The 20,142-nt window shown below is 37.2% G+C and overlaps 1 protein-coding gene across 8 annotated transcripts in view; it reads right to left on the reverse strand.

Moving 5' to 3' along the window:
• The window catches only part of ZNF536 (zinc finger protein 536), a 597,265-nt gene that overhangs the window by 531,922 nt on the left and 45,201 nt on the right, over window positions 1-20,142 (reverse strand). The window contains exon 1 of one of the 8 annotated variants that reach the window (XM_072632094.1): window positions 1-2,075. This exon is cut by the window's left edge and continues 4,503 nt beyond it. The exons of the other annotated variants lie outside the window; for them this stretch is intronic. The gene's annotated coding sequence lies outside the window, so the exon portion shown is untranslated. Of the gene's footprint in view, window positions 2,076-20,142 lie in introns of those variants that run through there. 8 annotated transcript variants of the gene reach the window in all.

Raw genomic sequence — 20,142 nt, forward strand, 5'->3', positions numbered from 1 at the left:
AGTAAACATAAGAAAAGGAAAAGTCCAAAATCAAGAAAAGGTTTTTCCTAAGGAAAGTTTAACAAATATATGGAAAGGATAACTTTTTACAAAGAAACACTTGATATGTCCCACACACACTTGTAAGAAAAAACAAGCTATCAGGATGGTCATGAGAATGAAATGGCTAAAGTATAAGAAATAATTCTGAAAAGTATAAAACTGCCCTCATCGCTTTCTGCATTGCAGATCAAACCTCACTGGAACAAACACTAAAACAGGTTGCTTTATATGAGTATCAAATAATGTAATTTTTTTTGCTGCAGATAGTGTTGAAATAACAGAGGCAGCTGGGGCTAGCTTAGTGGATAGAATGCTAGGTTGGAGAGAGAAAGACCTAAGTTAGAATCTTGCATCTGATACTTACCAATTATGTGACCTCAGGAAATCTCTGTGTGCCTCCCATAGAACTCATCTACTAAATTGGGTTGCTATCCACCTAGGTAGAATTCGTTCACTTTCTAGGAGGTCCTCAAATATGATGGAATCACAATTACTTTTCATATTTTCATATTTCTTGAAAAAAGTGGACCTTCATCTAGGACTAAACAATCTTTTACACCTGTGAAGATTTGCATTGGAACATCGTTTCTGGTAGTGAGTTGGATCTATTACTGGGAAGTCAAGGCATGGAAGAAATTCACTTTCATCAAGACCATGGGAGACATTGCTACTATCCCTCCTTCATCAGATGGCAAACAGATGCTATTTCAATGAATCCCAAACTATCTCGGTGCCATCTTACCCACTGACTCTTTCACTCCCCCTCCCTCAAAGCTCTAGATCCCAAATCCATACAGTTACTATAGCAATATGGTTGTCACAGGAGCAAGGCTGTTGGCCTTGCTGACAAAGATCTCACTTTTCCTTAATGGAATGATCTGAGTTATGGGTTAGAGGGACATAATTCTCCTAGCTCTGGAGTTTCCACTTAAACAAGATAGATTTCTCTGGGGCTCCTATTCATCCCCCTTCAGACCCTGAAAGCCAACAGCCAATGGAGTTTGGATCCTGGGTAGCCAGGGTGGCACCAAGAGTGAATATCCGAAGAAACTCAGAAGGAATTAAGGCAACTTTAAAGAGCTGGGGCTTTTTTTAAAGTGTTATAAAAATAGACAATATCTGAGTCAAATAAACTTTCTTAAAAGTATGTCTTTCTGGATGACTCCAGTTTAATCAGTCTCAGTTATTATTCAACATTCAATCAACAAATAACTGTTGACAAAATCTTACCTGGACTACTGCTCTCTTGGTCTCAAATCTCTCTCTACTCCAATTCATCCTCCACCTAATTACCAGAATGATTTTTCTAAAAAACATAGATCACCTCCCTCTTCCCTGCCACCCCTCCCTAAGGTGCTCCAGTGACTCCCGATATAATATAATATAATATAAATGCCTCTGTTTGGCATTTTGAAGTTATACATAGCCAGGCCTCTTCCTATCTTTCCAGCCTTCTTACTCCTTACGCCCCTTTATGCATTCTACCATCCAGCTGCACCAGCCGACTTGTAATTCCTCAACCATAACATTCCATCTCTTATGTCCTTTCCTTTGCCCTAGTTATTGACTACACCTGGAATTCTCTACTTCCTCAGTTACCCTCCTTTCCTTTGAGAGTTCAAATCCCTCCTTTGACCAGAAGTCTTCCCTTCCCCCTTCCCTAGCTACTAATGATATCCTTGTCAGATTACTTTGATATACTCTGTAGATATCTTGTATGTACCTACATATCTGTGTGTTATCTCCCCCAGAAGGTATGGTTCTTGAGATTTGGAACTGTTTTTCCCCTCTTTGTATCCCTAAAGTTAGTACAATTTCTGGAAGACAAGAAGCATTTAATAAATGTTTGTTGACTGACCGACTAAGGAGATTGTGTTGAGCATGTAGAAGAATAAAGAGGAATAAGATAGTCTCTAGGCTCAAGGATCTCACAATCTGGCAAAGGGATAAAACAAGCATATGCATAATAAGACAGAAAGTGATGATATTCATTAAATGCCTGACTTTCAGGACAGAAAGTAACTGAAGATTAACAGTTCATTGAGAATCAGTAGATAGATAGATAGATAGATAGATAGATAGATAGATAGATAGATAGATAGATAGATAAACAGATAGATAGACAGACAGATAGAGACAGAGAGAGAGAGAGAGAGAGCGAGAGAGAGAGCAAGAGAGAGAGAGAGAGAGAGAGAGAGAGAGAGAGAGAGAGAGAGAGAGAGAGAGAGACGATGGTAAAGTGGTAGCCCTGGACTTAGGAATTCCTGGGTTTGGATCCTATTTCAGATACTTCATAACTGTGTTACCCTGGGCAAGTCATTCTACATCCCTAAAAATCATCTTTCTCATCTGCAAAATGGAGACTATAACAATAGCACCTGCCTCACAGGGTGTTTTGAGGATCAAATTAGATAATGTACCCAAGGTGATTTGCAAAAATTAAAGTGCTGTACAAATGTTAGCTATTATCACTGAAATATCAACCTTATATGAAACCCATATTTCTTCTCTTTTTTTCCATGATGGAAACTGAGATGAATGCTCTACAAACAAACAAACCAGCAAAGTTTTTAAGGGCATGGCCCAGACATATAAACTCTGAGCTAAGCCATTCCTTTAAGACTCAAGGGAAATATGATCATACCAGGGACAATTTAAGGAAAGTCTGAAGTAAAGAATATTCATTTCAGTACTAGGAGAATCTGTAATGCCATTGGTGCAATTCCTTTCTTTAGCAATGCATATTAGAGTCCTTCTATGCCCTAGAAAGCACTTTGGTGGCTAAGGGGGGACAAAACAGCTTCCCTTGAGGGCCAGCCCCCAAGTGAAAAGCAAGCTTCTCTAGTCTCAGAGAGGCTCGTCCTTGGGTAAAGAAAAACTGATCTTGACATATCACCAGGCTCCTACTCAAGCATTCTCAGCTTGGTAGCACCTTCTCTGGAAGGGTTACATTCCACAGGCTGGGTCTTTGAAAACCCAAGATGGCTGGCCTCCAGATAATGAAAAAAGCATAGGAAACATGTTAAAAGAGAAGAAAGATTATCGTTTGCTTACTTTCCTAGCCTGATTACATAGAACAGTATAAGACTATTTCTGCCCTGGTAAATGGGTGTCATCCCCTATTTGAATAGATGCTTACCTTTCCTAGGACTAGATGGCTGAACCTTTCAGAATGCCACATTTGTGACTGGACACATCACCGGTAAAACATATTTGTAGGTAATAACAATAGAAAACATGCTATATAAGCTTTCCTTGGAATATCTCCAAAAAGGGGATTATGGAAAGAGAGAAAAAATACTGCTCAAAGTTCTTCAGTGTGATCGTAGAAATGAGGCCCTACTCATTCCATCTCCAACCATGCCAAGAAAAAGACCAAAGAGAAAAAGTATTTGGGTAGAATTATAACATGGTTCAAGTCAGTCCCCCTTCATGTGCTAAGAAACACATCAAATCACATCCAGTTACAAAGGACAGTACCTATTTCACCTCTCACCTATCAAATTGGTAACTGGCAATTAATGGAAGTAGTCAATATTAAAAGTGCTGTGAGAAAACAGGTGTTCTAATACTTTTTGATGGACCTTTGGTCAAATCATTCTGGAAAGTAATTTGGCATTATGCAAGAAAAATTACCAACCTGTTCGTAACTTTGGACCCACAGAGCTAATAATTTGGCAAACGCAGAAATAAGGGTTGCATAGATAACAAAATATTCATAGCAGCACCTTCTGTGGTAGCAAAAAGGGCTAGAAACAAAATGAGTGCTTATTGATTGAGGAATGGTTGAACAAATCACAGGGCATCAATTCAATAAAATAGTATGTATGTATATATGTTTGGTATTATGTGCTATAGAACATAGAATATATTATATAATCTATAACTATTATATTGTGTGTATGGTATATGTGTATATACATACATACATATATGTGTGTACATACATACATACACACACAAATCCTACTGGTCTTCCTGCTGGTTCCTGCGGTTCCTCTTAAAATCCTTAGGTTTCTTCAAGGCATATCTCAGGTGACACCACTTATAGGAAAGTTGCTACTGCTTTCTCCTTCCTCAAATGATCTTGTCTTTAATGTTCTGTTTATTTCTTGGGTCTTCCCCCTTCCTTGGAGGCAAGGAACGTCTTCCAATTTTGTTTCTTCTATCTCCAACATATAGAATGGAGCCTTATAAATACTAGGTACTTAAGAGATGCCTTCAAATTGGGGGAAGAAATCAACAAAATATCTTTCACCTGAGGGGAACAACAAATATGACCGAATGGTATTAAAGAAAATGGACCTTTCCCAGGATAGCTTATATAGAGACGTGCTTATTTTGAAGTACTATTAAGACACTTGGTTTTGCATTTTTCATTCTAGAAAATACAAATCTAAAAATTCACCAAAAAGATCAAACATCTCTATCTTTCTTCCTCCAAACTGTTCAATATCATTCGAGATTTTACAAGCATTCTTAGAAGGAGAATATTCTTCTTCTGCCCACAGGTAATGGGAATAGCAGATGCTTCTGAAACAGCACATTCAAAAAAAAATTCAACGTCACTAAAACCAAGATAGAAAATGTTTTATAGATTAACAAACATCACAATGAATTTGCACAACCTTAACCGACTGTATACATAACATAATGAAATGGTCTCCATCCTTTCATGGAAAAATTATGTATTCCTACATAGAGCTTTAGAAAAGCATTGTTCTTTAAAAAAAAAAAAACCTGCATTTTTTTCCAGCTACCATGTAATTTGTGAGATGCATTTTTAAATGATCTGCAACTGCAGCAGGCTTCATCAGTCAGATGATACAGATAGATAATTCACCAAACTGTCACATGATCTTCCATCAGTCTAAAAGATGTGAATATATTGCCACAAGCTTTGGGAATAATGGGTGCACCTGTTTACAGTGTCACCTCTGTTTGCTAATTGTCTCCTTGAGCTACATTTTACTTCTAATGCATTTATTTTTGACAGGCAGTGTCTATTTAGAAATCACATTACTTCAAGTGCAATTGTTCTTTTGTCTATCAAGTAAATGAAGTGTTGTTATACAGATTTCAGGTTCTGATTAGGAAAGTATCAGTGCGCCAAAAAGGTCAATCAGTTATTTACCTGAGGTAATAGAAGTATGACAGACATCTTGAATATCCTCCAGTTTGTGCTATAGAGGCCATCTCATTGTAATGACTCAACCCACCTTAAGGTAAATAGAAATTCTTTGGGGGTATGAGCAGTAGCAGTTGTGTGTATACTCCAATTCAATCTGATCAACACTTATTAAGCACCTACTATATTCAAGGGGTGGCTAGGTGGTGCTGTGGATAGAGCATCAGGGCTGGAGTTAGGAGGACCTGAGTTCAAATCTGTCCTCAGATACTTCCTAGCTGTGAGGCCTTGGGCAAGTCATTTAACCATATTTTCCTCAGTTTCCATGTCTGTAAAATGAGCCAGAGAAGGAAATGTCAAACCACTTCAGTATATTTGCCAAGCAAACCCAAAATGGGGTCTTGAAGAATTGTGTTCATCCTTCATTGCCAAAGAAGACCCATCAGAGAAATGAATTTGGACACAACTGAAAGGACTGAACAACAATAACATTATGTTTAAGGCACTTTGCTAGACAACAAAGATATAAAGACAAAACCAAACCAGTGTCTGTTCTCAAGGTGTTTACATTCTAATCAACATGTAAATAAATAAGGACAAGCATGACCATTTTAAGAAGAATAACAGCTACTACTTTTATAGTGCTTTAAAATTTGCAAAGTGCTTTACAAATATCTCATTTTTACCTTCACCACAATCCTGGGAAGTAGGTGCTATTATTATCCCCATTTTACATATAAGGAAGCAGAGGCAGGCAGAGGTTAAGTGACTTGCCCAAGTTATCCCAGCCAGAAAGTATCAGAGGCTGTATTTGAACTTGGATCTTCCTGACTATAGGCACAGCGTTTTACCAAATCGAATACTAATGACTAAGCGGATTTGGAAAGGTTTCGCACGGGAGGAGCAGGCACCTGAGCTAAGCCTAGAAGCAAACCAAGAATTCTAAAGGGTAAAGTTGAGAAGGGTGAATGTTCCAGGTACATGGGACATACAAATGGGGTGAAGCTTGTATGTTTTCACAGGCTTACAAAATGTGTGGTCTCTGAATAATGAGGTACCAATTATGCAGATGTTATTTTTTGTTTTTTATATTTATGGGAGAAAATAAAAGATTACATATATCCACTTACTGCCTGCGATTAATTAACCTTACTATATACTTTTAAAAACAACAATGATAATCTATTTTCTAATTATTTTTTTCCCTTTCATTTGATAAGTTGGAGATCAAATCATTTTGAAGGCCATCATGGCAAAAGTGAAAACTGATAAAGTACCTATAAAAATAAATAATTCCTATCTCTATGAATAATAACAATAATTCACATTTTCAGGGTATTGTATATAGTTTATAACATGCCTTCCACACAACACCCCTCTGAAATTGGGAGTGCAAGAATTCAACAGATGAGATGAAAAAACTGACATGTAGCATCCAGTAATTTACCTCCATGGTCACTCACCTAGTCTGTGGCAGTTGGCATTCTCTTTAACAAATAGTTCTTGAACCTTAGACTTGACTGCAACAAGCTTACAATCTAGTCCTTAGAAAGATAAGAAGATTTAAGAACAAAAGCACCCAGCAAACCAAAGGGACCAAACATTTCCCTTTCTGAAACCTAATGTAAATACTAAATAAACAACCACCAGTAAAGCCAAGGATGTAAATATATGTGTAAATATATTAGAAGTTTGGTCCAATTTTCAGATATATTTTTTGAAATCCAAAGCCCCCTCCAATCAGTCATATAGATTGCATATCTTATTTTCTACTTAGAAAATGACCCAGACCATATATCATGTTGCCAGTTCTGTATTTAGATCTAAGAGACAATTGTCTCTTCAGTGGTTCCTCCAAATGCACTTCCCCTTCACCATTTCTCTTGCCAGCTATTTTAAGACTTTTCCACTTTTCTTCCTCCCATGCACCCCCTTTTACCACCACATACATACCCCATTAAAGTATCAGATATCTGAGGATCCAGAGAATCACCATGACCACAGCCATTGCTCACCTAGAACCTACACACACATGCTCAAGGAGTCATAAGGACAACAAATGCCGATACTTCACTGAAAGCCAACCTCATTGGCACAACCTATGCAAAGGTACAGATCTCCCTGTGGCCCTCTGCTGGCACTTACCAGGGAATTCCAAAGACCTGGGCTATTCTCTTCATTTGCCAAAAGAAACAGACACAAAAAGCCATGCTTGCCTTAAGTCACATTCTAAATTGGCTCCCTGGAGCATTCCTCTACCTTGTTCACTAAAGCACCGTGTATGTTTTCTCAGTGTTTAGCATATGCTATGTAACCTGAGCAGGACTTGTATTGTTTCAGGGGTTGTTTTCCTAAAGTATTTTCCCATCAGGACCATAATTACATGCAAAATACTTGACTTAGAACCATTCACAAAGGTGTTTTGAATGTTCACTAGTACTTTTTAGTTACCTCAAAGCAAGTATGTTCAAGATATTATGGCATTTTCCTAAAAACCCAAAATTCTAGTTTAGCTCAGGAAAATCTTGGTTCATTCGCTAACCCAGAGGTGGGGAACCTATGGCCCTAAGGCCACTTGTGGTCTTCTACATCCTTAAGTGTGGCCTTTTGACTGAATTCATATTTTACAGAATTGAAAATGTGGATTCAATCAAAAGGCTATATTTAAGGCTGCAGGTTCCCCATCCCTGTTCTAAACCAATTTGTGAAGAAAGAAGGAAGGAAAAGAGGAAGGAAGGAAGGAAGGAAGGAAGGAAGGAAGGAAGGAAGGAAGGAAGGAAGGAAGGAAGGGAAGGAGGGAAGAAGGAAAAGAGAAAGGATGAGTGAGAGAGGGCAGCATTTCTGCTATAAATGAGGAAGGATGTGTTCATCATCCTACAATTATTTCAACCCTAAGTACTCTAATCATTGGAAGTAGTTTTGCTTTTTAAACAGCCTGATTGTTTTTACAGGTCAAGAGCATAAATAAAATAGTCAAGTTGGAAACTTGGAAATGTTGTTCATAAGGGAAGGAAGCAGTTATAGATCATCCATTTGTTCACACACTAAGCAGCTCTCATGGGGCATCTTAGCTGTCCATCTAAAACTGGACACCTTGAATTACCAGCACTTAAGTGAAAAGCCTCAAGAGCAAATGTTCTCTTGTCTTATATCTGAGACCATCCCTAGGGAAGCTGGGGAAGTTCCTGAGAACTCAGGACGTGGGCATAGCATAAGATTTTAATGCAAAGTAATGTGTAAGATGGCAAAAGATAACATAGTATTACCACAGGAGATACTCAGAAATAATGAAATGAACACCAAGCACAGCAAAATCACATACCTCCAAGTAAGTGCCTTTCAATTACAGGGCCCAGAATACAAGCCCTCATATAGAATGTCTTCAAAATACTAAAGGGCTTCATGAAAACTTGATGCCTAAATGGAAATAATAACTGACATATGTGTGTATGCACATACATAATAGGTATATACATATATAATTATATGTATATATATATATGTATAAACATATGTTATCTCATTTAATTCCCATAACCCTGTGAGGCAAATACTACAGGAATTATCATTTCCATTTTATGGATGAGTAAACTGAGGCTCTGAGAGGTTAGGGGCCCATAAGTATAAGACTAGGAATATAACACCAGATCTCAAAAAGATTCCTAGTTCAGCCCTTTTTCTCATCATACTACACTACTTTTCCAGTCACTAAGATAATCTCCATGGTCTCTTCTAATTCAAAATCCCCTGACTGTATGCTGTCTATAAAAGAAAGTTTTGCCTTTTCATTCACCTGAAAAATCTTATGGGTGTGTCTACTATAAGCATACAAAACACAATGAGAAAAAAAGTCCCTTTGTAGATCTCAAGGCCCCACAAAGTAACCAAATTACCAACTACTAGTGAAACCAAAAGAAAACAATCAAAAGTTTATTTAAAATTAGTCACTTCTAAAATCTTTAGTGAAAAATGTTAATAGAGTAGCAGATTATATAAGTGAGAGATCATGAATAATAACTTCAAGAATTGGTGACAAATTTGTGAATCTCAAAGAATGATGATAGTGCCCAGTGATGGGATTATGGTCCTACTAAGTCCAAAAGGAATCCATTTCATTTAACAAACACTAATTAAGCACCAACTATGTGTAAGGTTTTGTGTTCCTGATGGGGTTTTGACAATATGTTTCCAAAAGTGTTTATTATAGTATGTTTTGCTATTGCAAAGAAATGGAAACAAAATGAATGTCCATCAATTGGGGACTAGTTGAAAAAAAATTATGGCATATGAATTTAATAGACTACTATTGTGCTGTAAGAAATCATGAAAGGAGCAGATTCACAGAATTCTGAGAAGACTTATGTGAATTTATAAAGTGTAGAGCGATAAGAACCCTGAAAACAAGTTATGCAATGACTTCCATTCTGGAAAAGAAAGTATTTGTGAAAGACAAGAATTATGATTAAATAAGGATGGAGGTCTCTCCCTACCTGAATTAATCATAGAAGGGCCAGATGTCTCAACTCAATTCAGTCAAAAGTGAACTAGAGGTAATGAAGGAGTCCTACCAAATGCTTTTAACAACAAAAATACAGTGCTGATACCCAAAACAGAAATAGCCAAAACAGAAAAAGAAAATTACAGACCAATTTCCCTCATGAATATAGTTGCAAAAATTTTAAATGAAATACTAACAAAGAGATTACAGCAATATATCATAAGGATCATACACTATGACCAGATGAAATTTATACTAGAAATGCAGGGCTGGTTCAATATTAGGAAAACTGTTAGCATAACTGACCATATCAATAACAAAATCAACAGAAATCATGTGATTATCTCAATAGATGCAGAAAAAGCTTTTGACCAAATACAGAATCCATTCCTATTAAAAACACTAGAGAGCATAGGAATAAATGAAGCTTACCTTAAAATGATAAGTAATACTTATCTGCAACCATTAGCAAGCATTATCTGTAATGGGGAGAAGCTAGAAGTCATGTCAATACAATCAGGAATGAAGCAAGGATGCCCTTTATCACCTCTATTATTTAATATTGCACTAGAAATGTTAGCTATAGCAATAAGAGAAAAAAAAGAAATTAAAGGAATTAGAATGGACAAAGAGAAAACAAAACTATCAGTCTTTTCAGGTAATATGAGGCTACACTTAGAAAATCTTGGAGAATCAACTAAAAAAACTACTTGAAATTATTAACAACTTTAGCAAAGTTGCAGGATATTAAAAAAAAACCCACATAAATCATCAGCATTTCTATATGCAACAAAGTCCAGCAGCAAGAGACAAAAAAGAGAAATTCCATTTAAAAAAACTGTAGACAACATAAACTACTTGGGAGTCTGTCTACCTGCCAAGACAAACCCAGGAACTATATGAACACAACTATAAAACACTTTTCACACAAATAAAGCCAGATCTAAACAATTGGAAAAAATATTAATTGCTCATGGACAGGCCAAGTCAATATAATAAAAATGACAATCTATGTAAATTAATCTATTTATTCAGTGTCAAAGCAATTAAACTATCAAAAAATTATTTTATAACACTAGAAAAAATAATAAAATTCATCTGGAAGAACAAAAGATCAAGGATTATCAAAAGAATTGATTTTAAAAATTCCAAAGAAGGTAGTCTAGCCATAACAGATCTCAAACTATATTATTAAATGATAATTATCAAAACAATCTCATACTCATAAATAGTGTGGTGCATCACTGGAATAGATTAGGTACAAATTATGTGTAATAGTAAATGACCATAGTAATCTATTATATGATAAACCCAAAGATTCAAGCTTTTGGAACAAAAACTCATTATTTAACAAAACCACTGGGAAAACTGAAAAACAGTATGGAAGAAACTAGGTATAGACCAGCATAGCAGAAACTAGGCATAGACCAATATCTCACACCATATATTAAGGTAAGGTCAAAATGGGTACATGATTTACACATAAAGGTTGATACCACAAGCAAATTAAGAGAACTTGGAATAGTTTATCAGATTTATGGATAAGGTAAGAATTTAGGACCAAATAAAACATGGAGAGCATCACAAAATGTAAAATAGATCATTTTGATTGGTGGAGTTGTGAACTTGATACAACCATTTGGAACTATCAAAGGGCCATAATATTGTGCAGACCCTTTAATCCAGCAAGACCACTGCTTGGTGTATGTCTCAAAGATATCCAAAGAAGGGGGAAAGGACCTGTTTGTACAAATATATTTATAGCAGCTCTTTCGTGGTAGCTAAGAATTGGAAATCAAAGGGGTGCCCATCAACTGCGGAATGACTAAACAAGCTGTGGTACATGATTGTAATGCAATATTATTATGCTATAAGAAATGACAAGCAGAATGATTTTAGAAAAACCTGGAAAGACTCATATGAACTGATGCATAGTGAAATGAACAGAACCAGAAGAATATTGTACATAATAACAACAATATTGTTCGATGAAGAACTGCGAATGACTTAGCTATTCTCAGCAATAAATAATCCAAGACAATCCCAATTGACTAATGATGAAGCATACTATCCACCGCCAGAGAAAGAACTGATATTGATTGACTACAGACTGAAGCATGATATTTTTCATTTTCTTTTTTCTTTTATTTGAGTCTTCTTGTATAAAATGATTAATATGGAAATGTTTTACATAGTTGCACATGTAAAAACAGTGAATTAGATGTGAATGAGTTTTTAATTTGAATGGATCATAGGAGCTTGGAGTCATTGGATAAAGACAGAGGATGACACAGGAAATATCTAGTAATTGGTTGAGGGAGATAAAATCACACCTCTTAGTTGACATATGAAAACACCAAACTAGTTCAGGGTTAATCAAGTGGGAGAAAATTCCTGACTGGGGAGCTGGAAAATTCCTGACCCCTGAGAAGGATTCATTCCTGGGACACAAGAACTTACTTTTCGTGTAGCCCATTGTAATTGGCTTCTTTTATGATCCTATGTATTTTATTTTAGTTTAAAAAAAAACATTATTCTTATGGAGAAGGCCAGTCTTCTTCACCAGACTTCTGAAGGGGTTCATGACACAGAAAAGGTTAGAATCTTTTGACCAATAGGAGGCCGTACACCCACATGGTAGCAGAAAGCAAACAGCTGGCCAATAAAAGACAAAATTGATCAGAGTTACAACCTTGTGAACTTCAAGAGTTCCCATCAGCATCAGTAGCACTGTCTTCTGGAGTCAAAGCAGCAGTGGCTGACAACAGAATCTATATTATGAACTGAGAGAAACATTGAGGACAAATTAGACACATTGAGGAAAACTAGCTTCTGGATTCTACAAAACTACCAACCTTTAAACTCCAACAAGTAACTATACCTAAGGAGAACTTTATGAGGAGGCCATGAGTGGAGAAAAAGGATTTCTGGCAACCAAAAGCTGTGAGTTATTCCTTTGCCATGTCATTTCCCTATATATGTCTCTTGCTACCATCTTCTTTACCATAAATTTGAGCCTAATGTGAAAATATATTTTATATGATTTCCCACATATAGTCAGTATATTATATACTTGCCTACTTAATGGATAGGGGAGAGGCAGAAGGGAGGGAGAGGACTTGCAACTCAAAATTGTTTAAAAAATGAATGTTAAAAAATATACATGTAATTGGCAAATATTTAATGAAAAAATGAAAATATAATTTTTAAAAAGTTTGAACCTACACTCCCTAGTGATCTTGTGTGCGCAATAAGAGAGTATTCTCCTGGTTTGAGAGGATTATTTCTATGAATGTCTTTGTTGTACTATTGTTTGGCTGAGAATCAATGGGAGGCACACTGTGGATGTTCACACTTGAAAGTACTAGAAGCCCTAACCCCTCAGGATTACCCTTAACACCTGAAGGGAGAAAGTAATATTTACCCTTCTTTAGACTCAACCTGCCCATGTGGGCATGAGTTAGGGAAGCAGCTCCAGAGAGAGCGCTATGAGTGCAATAACTAGCCAATCACAGCTCTCAAAGACTAATGATACATCATTCTTCCTACCTCTTGGCAGAGAAGTGATGAACTATATGACCAAAAAGAGTCTTACATTTTCAGACAAGGCCAATGTATGGATTTAGTTTGCTTAACTTTGTCTGTTACAAGGAAGGGCTTATTTTTTGAGTAGGAAGGGGTAATAAGGAAGTATTAAGTGTAATAATAGCAATATTTTTTAAAGAACAGAAAGAAAAATGTATTTTAAGGAATTACTTTTTCAAAAATGCATAGAAGAGAGCAAAAGGAAATTCAAAAGAGAACACAGATAAGCAAAACAGCACTAAAACCACCAAGTAAAATCTGAAATATGCTTTAAAAAATAAGCCATGCAGACTAGAAGTTCAGGGTTTCCTATGCAATCCTTTTTTTCTGTTCTTCTTTGTATACGGAAATGTCCATGTTTGTTGATATTTGGCAAGGTCATAACAATAAAAAGAAGGGAAAATGTAAAAGTAATATATGACCCAGCTTATACTGGAAGAGGGGGATGAGACGCAAATGTGAATAACTATGAAAAGACACAGGATGTAAAAAAATGCGAAGGAAAAGTCCAAATAAAGGGTGATGAGAAATTTGAGGAGATATAGATAATTTTCATGGTTGAGAAAGGGAAGCGGTTAGGGAATTCTTTAAAGAGAAGGTAAGATTAGAATTGAACCTTAAAGAAAAGAAAAGTGGAGAGAATTTTAATAGTTTAGAATACGGAGAACTCTATGCCACAGAGCTGTCTAGTTTAGCTTGGAACATGGAGGATGTGAAGCAAATATGACATAGATGGAAAGGGTAGGTTGAAGCCCAAGTATGGAAAGTCCCAAATGCCAGAATCAGAAGTTTATATTTTATTCAGCAAGAACTAAGGAGACCTTAAAGGTTCACTTCAATTCAACAAGTATTTATTAAATTCCTACTATGTTTCAAGCACTCTTCTAAGTGCTAGGAATAGAAAGACAAAAATCAAATAGTTCCTACCTTCAAAGAACTTATATTCCATGGCAGGGGTGGGTGAGGGAGGGGGAGGTAACAACATGTACATGTATAAACAAATAAAAATATATACAGAGTAATTCCTAAGAGTAGGACATGGATTTAATATAAAGGGCATTTTGTTACTAATAGAATAAGAACTCCAATGGACACAATGTAAAAAACAATAGGATGGGGACACCAGAAGTATGGTGCTGACAGGATGGATAAAGTTGAGGAAAAGAGATTTAATGCAGTCATACTATGATACATTAAGATGACTTATGCAGCCACATGAAGAATAGATAGGAAGGACTGGTAAACTTTAGGAAGGGGTAGTTAAGAGGTTATGACAATAGTCTAGGTAAGAGGAAATAGGGAATGCACAAGAGTGGTGGTTCTGAGAGTGAAAAGGAGAGACAGAAGGCAAAGGTTTTGGAAAAAGAATTTGAGAATGATTGACTGTAGGTACTCCGTAAGCCAAAGGAGTCTAAGCCTTCCCTACTCAGTGGCAGAAGCATAAGGGTAGGATTGGGGATGTGAGTGAAAGACCACAAAAACCCTCTTGACCACATTTCTATTGTTACCTTTGTCTCTATATTTCCTTTATTCTACCACTGCTGGAATGCCCCCTCCCCTTTTTTTATCAAACATTCCTAATGTAGTGATAAAATGAGGAGGAATGAAAGATTATTATAAAACAGGACTTTTATGGCTGGAGTCTTTGGAACATTCACACTGTAACATATATTTTCTCTAAGTAATCAGGAATGTATTGGTATTTTGAAATTATGTATCTCTAATAACACAAAAGTACTTAAGAACAGAAATAGACAGTAATGGAAAATGCAGTCAACTGTTGACAACATATAGAATTTCAGAAAATAATTTACAGAGAACAGCACAGCAGATGAGTCAAAATTTTCACAAAAATATTTCTTGCCTCCGATAGTCCAATGTAATTCATTTTCTATCTCTGTTCATTAATCATTGTTAAAATTAGTGATCCATTTCTTCCACTCTGCCATCTGCACTCAGCTTCGTAACAAACATGACACCTTCCTGCATAATAAAACCTGACAACTACTAGGATGCATTTCCAAATAGCTTTCTGCATATTTGCACCTCTATAACTGATTCCGTTGTCAGACAAAAGTGGATTATTTAACCAGAGTTCTTTCTTTATCAATTCTGAACACAGATGTGTGCATGTGCGTGTGTGTATGTGTATGTTAAATATGATCTAGTAAAATCAGTTAATTTTAATGAAAGTGAATTTCTCCTATCTTAAATGGGAGATATTTTCAAGCTAGGCTATACTGGCCAGTGACACTGATCGGAGATGTGGATGGGAGTTTTACTCTTGATATATGAAGTTTACGTAAATAATTCTTGGCTTCATCTTGTAAAATTTTCTAATAAAAACGATCCTGACACTCCAACCTTCTAAAAAAAAATTTCATTTTAATATCCTGCTCTGTTTTGTTTTTCAGTCTTTGATCACTGACAATTTCAAATAAATATTTTTTAAGGAGAGACAAAGCAATCAAGCAGCCGGCAGGAAGATATAAATGAGGACACCAATGGATAATTAAATCCACGCCTACCATCCCACCAGTACACAGGGCCAGCCCACAGAGCCAGTGCCTGGGTAAGCTGTCTGTCATTGGAATTGGAGCCCCTGAAGAGAATGCCTGGACTTTATGACACTTAGTGTCAACCTGTGTGATGCCAAGTAAGCAGCTCAAAGGTCTATGATCCCTAGCGTAAGATGCTCACCTCTAGGGAGTATTCAGCCCTTCACCCCGAGTCAACGGTGCCATTCGCTACTCTCAGAAATCTTTGGACACTGGTCGCAAGGAAAGCTTTTTGGATAGAGAAAGATAAGGAGCACTGAGTCCTCTAGGCAGAGAGGCACCTAACAATAAAGGTAGGAAGAGAGAGCCTGTGGAGGGTTGGTCACTAAGGGCATATTGAAAATGACTGTAGTTTTCCAACTATTCACTCTGTCTGTCTGTCTGTCCGTCTATTTCCTTCCAGGAGGATAGTAGGCATTTTGTCAGCCTTATAGCACATGCTCAACAAATATCTGTTAATGAATTGATTTGGTCTCAGGGACCAGGAATTCCTAATGCCCTCATCACCTAAGGGAATGAATGATGTTCCTGGATGCAGACCTCCTTATCCCTTGGCAATGTAGGGACAGTAACTGCTATGAAAAGGGTGTGTGTGTGTGTGTGTGTGTGTGTGTGTGTGTGTGTGTGTGTGTGTGTGTGTGTGTGTGTGTGTGTCTGTGTGTGTGTGTGTGTCTGTGTGTGTGTGTCTGTGTGTGTCTATGTCTGTGTGTGTGTCTGTGTGTGTGTGTGTGTCTGCCCCTATGTTTGTCTACACGTGGAACCCTCTCTAGCACTATGCCAACAAAATTAAATGAGAAGTCATATACCCACCAACTTAAAACAAATTCTCTTATATAGTTTTCCTGGAGTTTAAATCATCCTCCTTTTTGGTGACTGGAGACCAGTGAGCCTTCCCTTTCTTGTCACTCCAACTCCACCCCCCCCCCCAAAAAATCCATTAAAACCTATTGATAGAACAGATCTCACAAGTTTGTCTCCCTGTCTCCTAGCCTGCCTGTGTGGGGGCTTGGAGCTGATCTGCAGACTGTATGCCTGATTAGAATGAGAACAGTTAAAAGACAAACTTTGCAAAAAATCACGGTTTAAAATAGAAATAGCAACTGACCCTCAGCTGTACTGCTGCTAGCTGGGACTGTGACAATGGCAAGTCTTTTGTTAAACTTTCCTGTGAGAAATGCTCACCAGATTGGAATCTCTCTATATATAAAGGAGGGAGAAGGAGAGAGGGTGTTTTAAAATAGTGACTTAAAAAAATTAATCACAAATTTCCATTCACCACATGGCAGCTGAAAATGTCTGACTATTTATTCGTTTAACATATATTAACTTCAAAGGCTTCCTATAAATATTTTAGAACTTGAAGTCTTCTTTTTTATCCCTTGCCCTGCGCCAAAATAATAACAATAATGCAACCAAAAAAAAGGAGGATTGAAAAAAAACAAAACAACCCAACAGGCATTGTCTCTCTGGCTGGTCCTTTTTGCCTTCTAGTTTCCTTTTCTCTTCACATGTCTGCATACTGACACATTCAATTTCAGGTTATCAGCACATCTGAATTACAGAATACTGATGGGGATAGAGGGCAGGCCTCTCTGGGCTGATTAGCATCATTTAAGAAAGCATTCACTTGCCTGCTTCATTGGCTGCTGGGATACCATGGTGGGTGGCCTTTTAGCATTAAAAGTCAATATAGAGCAATCTCATTTGAATTAAATATGGACAAAAGAAAAGATTTGATTATGGTTATTCATAGCTAACCTTTTAAGTTCACCAAGCTGCAAAACTTAGGATCTGAAAACCTGAAGTCACAAACATCTGGAAGTTCATTATATATTTGTGATTATGGAGGGGTTTTCTCCTCTCTATCAAGGTTTTCTATGTAGCTTTTTTGTCTTTAATTTCAGTCAAGCTTGGCCTGGGTGCTCCTTTCTAAAGAGATGCCTGGGTGAAGATTCAGGGAAAAGCTTTTAACCTAGTTAGAGACAGACAACAATGGAAACATAGGGTCTGATTCTAATCCATAAATATATGAAAATCCACACTGGGGAAAAAAAGTCTTTCTGACCAGAAGAGACTTGCGCTTGCAATAGAATGAGTGGTTGAAAATTTGATTAGCACAAATAAATTTTTGACATGAATTTGAGTGGTGCACTGGTTCAGAAATGCCTAAATCTAGGGGACATTGTAGTCACTGAAATGAGAATAATGCACTGATTTCATGCTCATATTTTCCTTTCTCTCTTCTGTAACACACACACATACAAACTCACACAAACAAGCGCACACCATTATTTTTCATTTTATTTTTCTTCTGTTTCCTCAGCCTGGGAAGTTCTTCTATTAACTGAGTTATGAGTTAGTAAGGGGAACAGGAGAATGTCAAAAAGTTGTCATGGAATTTGGTTTTAAGCTGATCCTGTATTAATTCAACATTTGAAGACTTTGAGGGTGAAGGGAAGACCTGAGTTCAAATTCCTGTTCTGCTCCTTCCTAACCATATGGCCTTGGGTAAATCATTTGAATTCCCTAAGACTCAGTTTCTTCATATATATACATTCCTATATCTTATAAAAAAGGAATAGTAATATTTATACTGTCTAGTTCACAAGGTAACTGAGAAAAGAGCTTTATAATCATTAAAGAGCTATATAAATACAAGTTATTATTATAGTAGAAATGTAGAAAGTAGGCAACGTAGAAAGTGCTGGATTTTGGAGTTGGAGAGTATTAGATTAGAATTGCATCTCTGTCATTTCCTACCTCTTCCACTTTGGCCAAGTCACTTAATCCCAGTTTTCCAACTGTAAAATGAGAGGGTTGGCCTGCATGATCTCTAAGGACCCTTTCATCTCTAAATAAGGCACAGGAAGAAAAGCTAGAACCTAGGCAGCCAAAGCCAAGGGCCTCCTTCCATTTTCATGATGGACTCCAAATGACCCAAAGAAACTAGCCAGCACAGATGGTAAGTAAGTAGCAGTTTGCAGGCTTGATTCCCTGAGGAATGCTTGTTTTGCAGACAGAAAACAGTCCCTTGGCAGCAGAGGGCCACCCTAACCCTACCCTACTTTTATAAAAAATCTCACCTGCTGTTCCTTAAACAAATCTTCCCTGCCAGCCAGCTCTCTGCTTACACTCTCCCACCCCACCATGTGCCATGTGTATCCCCACACCTGCACCTTCGTTTGCGTTCTTCTACTCTACTTGGAATGCTCAAGTTTTCTTCTCAGGTGACCCACCCTTCCAACCTCACCTTCTGCCTCACTTTAAAACGATATTTAGGCTTCGGTGAAAAAGAGCATGGATTGTTATGTCTATCATCTGTCTATCTGCACATATCTTGATGCTATGGTCCTCTCTGAGAGCAAAGGGCAAATAGCAACAATTTGCACATAGACATATATGTGGATGTGCATATATCATTTTGTGTGTAAACATACATATATCTATATTCATATGTGTACACTGTGTATCATGTATATACATACATATATTACATGTGTGTGCACATACATACACGCACACACTAGCTGCCCCATGCACACATTGTAAGAGGCACTTGGATAGCAAAGTGGAGAGAATACCAGACTTGGAGTCAGGAACACCTGAGTTCAAATCTAGCCTCAGATACAAGCTGGGCAAGTCACTTCACCCTGTTTGCCTCAGTTTCTTCATCCATAAAATGAGCTAGAGAAGGAAATGGCAAACCACTCCAGTATCTTTGCCAAGAAAACCCCAAATGGGGTCACAAAGAGCTGGACATTACTGAAACACCTGAACAACCACAAAGTGTATGTGTGTGTGTACACACGTTTCCCCAAAAGTCTTAGTTCAGTTTTAAGCTTTAATGATAGATAAACAGACAAATTAAAGATAATAGTAGATAGATAACAGGAGACAGATAGTAGATGGAAGATAGATGATGTAGAGAGAAAAGACAGATGATAATAGATGAGAGAGAGGAAGAGAGAGAGAGGGAGAGAAGGAAAGAGAAAGGGAAGCAAGGAGGCAAAGAAGAGAGAAAGAGAAGAGAAGGGAAAGAGAAAGGGAAAGAAGAGAGGCAGACAGACAGACATATACAGTCAGGCCAATGTCACCTTTGGAATGCCTTCTACATTTGTGTAAGAGGATTGCTTAGAAGTGCCAATGTTAATATATGCTTCATTTGTTTTTTACTCTCTACACTGAGGTCCGCCACAAAATGACCTATGGCTCATCTGTGTATCTGGGCTATTGTTCCTTCATTTAATTTTTCTTTTTGCAACAAGTATTTAAGGATTTAATACTTGCAAGGCACAATTCAAGTCTCCAAGATATGGGTGACTCATGACCTT

The sequence above is a fragment of the Notamacropus eugenii genome, chromosome 1 (assembly GCF_028372415.1).
Source record: "Notamacropus eugenii isolate mMacEug1 chromosome 1, mMacEug1.pri_v2, whole genome shotgun sequence".
In the NCBI taxonomy this organism is placed as follows: Eukaryota; Metazoa; Chordata; class Mammalia; order Diprotodontia; family Macropodidae; genus Notamacropus; species Notamacropus eugenii.